At 43.0% G+C, this 7,950-nt stretch overlaps 1 protein-coding gene across 1 annotated transcript in view; it reads left to right on the plus strand.

Annotated features, from left to right (window-relative positions):
• The first annotated feature begins 501 nt into the window (after positions 1-501).
• Positions 502-7,950, plus strand: part of LOC112152399 (alpha-1,3-mannosyl-glycoprotein 4-beta-N-acetylglucosaminyltransferase C) — a 117,866-nt gene continuing 110,417 nt past the window's right edge. The window contains exons 1-2 of the mRNA XM_024281956.2: positions 502-989; positions 1,410-1,596. The gene's annotated coding sequence lies outside the window, so the exon portion shown is untranslated. The remainder of the gene's footprint in view (positions 990-1,409; positions 1,597-7,950) is intronic.

The following is a 7,950-nucleotide window of genomic DNA, read 5'->3' on the forward strand; positions in this document are numbered from 1 at the left end:
GCATGATGTAGTGAAGGCAGTGAAACAGAACGTTTCAGTAGGAAAATTAGGGCTGTCAAACTATTGCTTTAATCACCATTAATTCATTACAGACATTTTAGCAAGTTATATTTCATTAGAACTTCAACCCTGTTATATTTTTAAGTTTAGATTTTTTTTTTTTTTTTTTTTTACAGAAGTCATGGTAACGGCTTCAGCGTGAGGCTCTCCTTTTTTGTAAAGGTGATTGTCATGAGAAGTTTAAAAAAGCATCATTTTAGAGGGGAAGTTCTCCTCTTAAAGCTTTTTGTCCAGATGATGAAGCCAAAGTTTATTTAAACAAAATAACCAAGTCTGAAAAGTTGAATTCCTTCTTGGATTCTCTTCTCTGTTTCTTTTCTGCTTCATCTCAGTCTTTAAAATGATCAAATTCACCCAAACAGGTTAAAGGAAACTATCAAATCACTCTCATGTCTTTTCTGCTGTCTCATTGTTGTGGTAAACTGTGGAATAAGGTAAATGTGGCACCGTGTGATTAAAACAGACGTTTAAAATACCCCCCCCCCACCCCCCTTTATTTTATTTTAAGTCTTAAACAATTAGTAAAACCAGTCTTATACATATCTGAATATATTCTGTGTTAAAAATGATATTTTCTTTAGTACTTAGTTTCACCAGCAGAGGGCGCTTGGCGCTTTGGCCATCAGTAGTTGACGCCGGAAGGAGGAGCTCAGTCACTACGTGATGAGCAAGTCAGCAGAACGTGACCAAGCGTGCAGCAGTTATTGATTGTTTTATTGTTTATTTTCCAGGTAAGCTGGTTGAAACCAACACACAAATGATATGTGACGGTTATAATGTGTTTTAAGTCATTTTCAGAGTAGAATAAGTTGAGAAAAGGCGCTGTTTAACCGGTTAGAATGAGTCAGACACCACGTTGTGTTACTAAGATGGCGGACGTAAATCGGTGGCGACTGTGGTAACACATCTGATGAATGTTTGAATGCAGTGTAAGTTAACAGGTAGTAAGATGAGCTATGTTCTGAGAGATAACATGTAAAATATTTGCTATTTCATTAATGTGAAATTCAACACAAAAGTGTAAAAGAAATTAGTTTAAAATATGTTTTCTCAAGTAGATACAGTTCATACTAGGAATTCATAAGAGGTAAAGATAATGATTAAAATGATCTGGAACAGTAAAATACAGAATAGCAAGGTTACTGGATTTCGTGTGTTTGCTAATGGAGGGTAAAATGCATTTTTTTGTAATTTATTAATTCACAGAAGTTATGTCAAATGTAAAACTATATGTAATTGTGAAAGCAGTTAACACTAGAAGAAGAGCTCAGTCGGTACGTGATGAGCGAGTCAGCAGAACGTGAACAAGCGTGCAGCAGTTATTGATTGTTTTATTGTTTATTTTCCAGTGTTTCAAACATTAAATATGTTGCACAGAGAGTGAGTTGGCCCATCATTCTTAGCTGTGTAACATATTCTGGCGAGCCAGCCAGGAGGGAGTGCTAGTGAAAGAAGACCATCACCAACCACCCTCCTTCCCAAGAGACGAACCTTCCTCTACCAGAGATGGATGCGACGCAGCCTCTGCATGACCAAGTGAGTGCAGCCTTGTGGCAGCTGGAGCGAGAGCTTCTTGTTGATGTCTACAGGCGACTGAAATGTTCCGACCTGGACAGCGGAGAACCTTACAGCAAGTCAAAGATGGCACTCATTAAAATAGTAGAGAGTGTGTTCAATGAGATTGAGGAAAACGAACCGGAAAGAGCAGAACAGTTTTACAAAGACACAATCGCATACATTGAGAGACTATTGAACTCAAAGAAAAACTGTTATGGAATGCTGCAAATGAGGAAACGGATGAATTGAACAGCAGAGCCACAATTCAGCGCAAGTTCCTGCGTTCCATTGAAACTGGGCTGTTCAGTGATGCAATTAAGTATCATTCTATGCCCCTTCTCAGTGACTTGCACTCAACAGATGAAGAATTAATTGAGAGAGTCAACGAAGCATCAAAGTAGGAAAGTGAAAGGCTGCAGAAACGCAAAAGGTTCACTGCAGCCAAGACTCCCAAGGTACAAGAGCTCCAAACAGAAAGTCAGGCAGACCCGACACCTTTCCAGAGCACAGCCAAGCCCAGTGAGTCCCATCGCACAGTAGTCATGAAAGCAGTAAAAGCGAAAGAGATTAAGCCAGAAAGTACAAACACACAACAGATTATAGAAGAACTTTGTTGTACGAGGGGAAGTCGAGCCTCGCTACGGAATTGCTGGTTGAGGCGGCAGATCATGGACTTTGATTCCGGTCAGAGAATGAAGACGCTTGGAGAGAGACTGAGGTTTCCTCTTTTACTGAACGATGAACAGAGTGAACTGCAGCAGTTGGTAGTTAGCGCAGGTTTACGATGTTAGGTATGCATTAGTTTGCGGGTGTGTGTGTGTGGGGGTGTGTGTGTGTGTGGTGTGTGAAACAAATAAATAAAATATGTTACAATAAATTATGTCTGATAATCGACAAATCTTATAGCATAACTAAATAAACTGCTTGTAAATATGTGACTTAAGCTTTACAGAGAGGTCACAAACACAAGACTTAACACAACCAGTAATTCTCTGTAAACACTCAAAATTAGCTGAGTTGTTCAAAGAAACAGATCTTAGTAAAGAAAATTCTATCAACTTAATCTTCCACATTATATTTTACATTTAAAATAATAAACTCAAGGAATGATCAAATTATTGATAATTAAGAAGCAGAAATAACTTACATTTCCTCAAGAACGCACACATAAAGGAAAAAGAACAGGTGAACACACAGTCAGTCTTTACAGCTTCTCCGCTTCTGCTCAACTGATTTCATTGCTGCTTCTGATGGTGAGAGAGCATGTCTGGACAAGCTCAACAGGTGTAGGTTTTTCGTCCACCCATAGGTGGTGCTGTTCTGCTGTTTTCTCTAGGGCTTTCTCACATTCGTAAAGAAATGAAGCAAATGTTTGCGTCGGTTATGGAATCAAGTTCCCGCCCCGTGAAACACAAAGAGAAAAAGGCTGCAAAAAGTGCAGAGACGAGGGGAAAGGAGAAAATTGTATGCACTGTTATAAATGTGGACGAGAAGGCCATTACTCTCGCGGATGCAGAGCACAGAGATCAATGCCGGGAAACAGGGAGGGGCCACTGAGAAGGGACCAGCAGTAGTCCAGAGCCAAGCGTCCCGAAGCAAGCAGCTGAATCCAGCACCAGCCCCGCAGAAACAAGTGCCCTCTCACCCGTAATTGAAGTGCACTACTTACCCCCTCAAAGTAAGTCACAGTTGATAAGTCTTGTTGGAAAAAGAGGCACAGTTAACTGTTATATGGACAATCACCTTGTCAAAGTACTGTGGGACACAGGCGCCCAGTCCAGTATAGTAAATGACAGCTGGCGACAAAATTGTCTTCCCCACACAGTCGTCCGCCGTATTTCAGAACTGTTAGAAGGTGAGACACTAACAGTGTTTGCCGCCAATAACACGCCCATTCCCTACATCGGCTGGATTGAAGTCAGCTTCCGACTAGACAATGATTCGTATAACACAAGTGAGCTGCAAGTACCAATATTGGTCTCAAGTGATCCAGCAGCCAGTGACCCGATTATTGGTTACAACGTTATTGAAGCCATCGTTAACAAGAAAGAGGGAAAGACCAAAGGTGGAAGAAGACAGCTTGCACACAAAGTGAGTAAATCTTTTGAAATTACAGTACAAACTGCTCACAATGTCGTCAAGCTAGTGCAGAACATTATTGAAGATTCTGAGACGGGTGTTGTACGTACTGGAGGGAAAACGGTGCCTTTGCCGGCTAACCATGTCACAGTCGTCCGCATGCGGGCACATGTTGGTCCACAAGCTAAAGGTCAGAAAATGCTCTTCTCACCCAGTATGCCTGAACCTCCACCAGAGGGTATAATCTACCATGAGATATTGGTGCAAATCCTAAATAGAAAAGTACCATATGTGCCTATTTCTGTAACAAACACCACAGACCACTCCATTTATTTGGACAGTCATAAAATAATTGGACAACTTGAACCAGTAAAGACGGTGTATTCAGCAGACATCAAGACAAAAGGACCATGGAACACTGTTTGGCTGGCCTTAGGGATGTAATTTGCCTCCTGTACCTGGATGATAACCGTGTGCACAGCAGCACCTTTGAAGATCATGTAGAGCACATCTGTCTTGTCCTCCAGCGCTACCAGGAGCATGGCATTAAGTTGACCCTGAAGAAATGTGAGCTGTTTAAGCGCAGTGTAAAGTTCCTTGGAAAGCTGGTTACGGGAGAAGGCTACACCATGGACCCAGCCGAGTTGGCGGCAGTGAGGGCTTTAAAAGAGAAGACACCTGCAACTGTTGGAGAGGTACGTCAGATGCTTGGCTTTCTGTCTTACTACAGGCCCTTCATCCCCAACTTCTCTTGTGTGGCTCACCCACTGTACAGCCTACTTAGTCCCCCAGCTCCAGTGAATGATACTCCTGCATCACCAGCAGATAAACTTAAAAGGGAGTAAAGAAGAACAAAGGCCACTTACCATCACGCATGCCCATTCAGTGGAGCAGCTCCCACCAGACAGTATTGGATCAACTCATAGATGCACTTACAAGACCTCCAATCCTTGGGTACCCGGACTTCACTCAGCCTTTTGTGTTGCATTGTGACGCATCACAAGTTGGCTTAGGTGCCGTGTTGTACCAGCGACAGGAAGGAAAGATGAGTGTGATAGCATATGGCTCTCGCACCCTGAGTCCTGCAGAGAAAAATATCACCTACATTCTGGCAAGTTGGAGTTCCTGGCAATAAAGTGGGCCATCTGTGAACATTTCCAGGATTATCTTTACCATGCCCCGTCATTCGTTGTATATACGGATAATAACCCGTTGACTTATGTGATTACCACTGCAAAACTCAACGCCAGATGGGTCGCGGAGCTGGCTGATTACAACTTCACCATACGCAATTCTCCAGGGCAGATCAATGCAGACGCTGATGGGCCATCGCGAATGCCACTAAACATTGAGGACTACATGAACAGCTGCACAGCTGAGGTCAGTCAAGAGGCAATTAGTGCATCAATGGAGTCTGTGACAGTGGAACAGAGAGACCCTTGCCAAGGCGTGGGCATGATCCAGGTCACTGCTTTAAAGTTGGTTAAAGAAACTAACACTAATCAGCCTTTCACTCCAGACCAGATCCGCAAAGCACAGGAAGGAGATGAAGTCCTGGCAAGAGTAATCTTGTTCAAGTTGCAGAACAGGAGACCTAGTAGAACCGAGGTGAAGTCAGAACATCCTGCTGTAGCCGCGCTGCTCAAGCAATGGCTCAAGCTTCATATTGATCCAGATGGTGTCCTGCGCCACAGAACAGCACGCCGAGAGCAACTCCTAATCCCTAGTGCCTATGGTCTCCTGGTTTTTAAAGAACTTCACCAAGATATGGGCCACTTAGGGATAGAAAGGACGCTGGACCTAATTAGAGAACGGTTCTATTGGCCCCAAATGAGCAAGGACGTGGAACACTTCATGACAGACGAATGCGAGTGCCTCAAAAGGAAAAAGCCAAGTAAGCAGACTCGAGCACCTCTGACAGCAATTTACACAACTTATCCATTCCAGCTGGTGTCCATTGACTTTCTCCACTTGGAAAAGTGCAAAAATGGCTACGAGTACATATTAGTTGTGATGGATCACTTTACGAGATTTGCTCAAGCCTATGCTACAAGGAACAAAGCAGCCAAAACGGTTGCAGACAAGCTGTTTAATAACTTCGCACTCAAATTCGGGTTCCCCACCAGACTACATCACGACATGGGAAAAGAGTTCGAGAACATGCTCATTGCAAGGTTAAAAGAACTGTCAGGTATCCAGGGCTTGCACACAACACCCTACCACCCACAGGGTAACGGACAGGTGGAGAGATTTAACTGCATTCTGTTGTCCATGTTTAGCACCCTGGTGGTCAAAGAAAAGGAGGACTGGAAAGAGTCCCTAGCTAAAGTTGTTCATGCATATAACTGCACGAAAAGTGAAGCTACGGGCTACGCACCATACTTCCTGATCTTTGGACGTGCCCCGTGCCTACCCATTGACTTGTTGTTTGACTTAGAGAAGGAGGAGTCCCACATGGATTATGATGACTATGACGGCCGCTGGAAAAAGATAATGCATGAAGCTTATGCAATTTCAGCAAAAACAGCTGAAGCAGAAGCTGTTTGAGGAAAGGCCAACTATGACAAGAGAGTTAAAGGGAGAGACCTTCAACCTGGTCATAGAGTTCTCCTTCGTAACCTCACTCCCAGAGGGGGCCCCGGGAAGATCCAGTCTTACTGGGAGAATCGAGTTTTCAAAGAGAAGGAGAGAAAAGCTGAAAACAGTCCACTGTACCAGATCTAGGGCTGTGGATCATCCCTTAGGTGGCGATCCGAATCGATTCACGAATCAAGAGCAACGATTCACGAGTTGAACCACGATTCTTACTTTTTATTATAATGTTTATAGCTATGTGTATGTCTATTTACTAGATGGATGAAAATTGAAATTATTTGTATTTAATCATCATTTATACCTTTATTTAGAACAGGTGATCAAAATCAACTAAACTGATTAAAAAACACAAAGATTCAGATAAAAAGACATTTTTTAAAGTTTTTTTGTTTTTCAATCTTCAGGTTCAGCAGTAAAACGACATAAAAAGGGTAAAAATCACTTTTGTTTGGGGTCATTTAACAACAAAACCTGAAAATGTTCTACACATTTTTATATCTTCAAAGTTCTTCAATATTTTACGTTCTAAGCATCACATATTGCTGCAGAGCTCCTATGAAAAGCTTTTTTCTCAGCAGAATCAGCTGATTCACGTTGATTACATCCACTTTTCAGCAGTGCAAGGCCGTTTCTTCAGAATAAACTGGAGTTTTGTTAATTGCGTCAAATGTTGAAGAGTTATCATAACCAAAATAATGTAAACACTGGATCTAAAGCTCCGATGCTAAAGCTAATTCATTTTTTTCAGAAGTTATGTCTGTGAGCGGAACTTCAGTCTCAGTTTTAGAACAGAAAAAAGCTCTTGCTAGTTTTACTTTGAAAACCGGAAGCTTCACCGTTACGAAGATGTTTACTTCCGGTGGAAGTACGGCGGCTCTTTCAGACTTTATTTTAGTTCGTAAACTTAGAATCCTACTTTAATCTGCATTTCAGAGCAAAAATACATTGTTTCCAATTGATATTTTGATCATCTTTTGCTACAATTTACTACATTTATAAAGATTGCGAATCAGCGATCTTGGACGTTGCGAATATCCGTACTCGAAATTTTGGGAGCAGATCGCGAATATCCGAGCACCCGGATACTCGTTACAGCCCTAACCAGATCAGTCCTGAAAATGGTAAAGGAAGCGACAGAGTAGTACACAGGAACCTACTGTTGCCCTGTGACTTTCTACCCTGTGACAAGCCAACAGTGGATACTCCCACAGTCACGCCGAAGAAGTCCAGACTGCCACGCAGACAACTGCAGCATCTTCCTGAGCAGGGTGACACATCAGATGACGACTACAATGGCGCCTATCAGTGGTACCTCAGACCGGGTCCAGGGAGAAAAAAGACACGGAATCCACTCAATCCCTTGACGGAGCTCTTCCAGCCTCAACAGGATGCAGTGCACCAAGAAGGGGATGTGCCACTACAGAGCGAAGAGGATGTGCCACTACAGAGCGAAGAGGACGCTCCAGGGCAAAACAAAGACCCTGGACCAGACGTTGACGGGCCAGGGAGTGGTGAGTCAGACATAGCCATTCCAGCCGTAGAGAAAGGTAAGACTGAGACGTAGACTCACACACTGTGGTGCGCAGCGGCCCGTACCGCTCGTTCCTATAACTAATATTGCTTTCTACCCATTCTTACTCACTCATCATACGTCTGGCT

The sequence above is a fragment of the Oryzias melastigma genome, linkage group LG6 (genome assembly GCF_002922805.2).
Source record: "Oryzias melastigma strain HK-1 linkage group LG6, ASM292280v2, whole genome shotgun sequence".
NCBI lineage: Eukaryota > Metazoa > Chordata > Actinopteri > Beloniformes > Adrianichthyidae > Oryzias > Oryzias melastigma.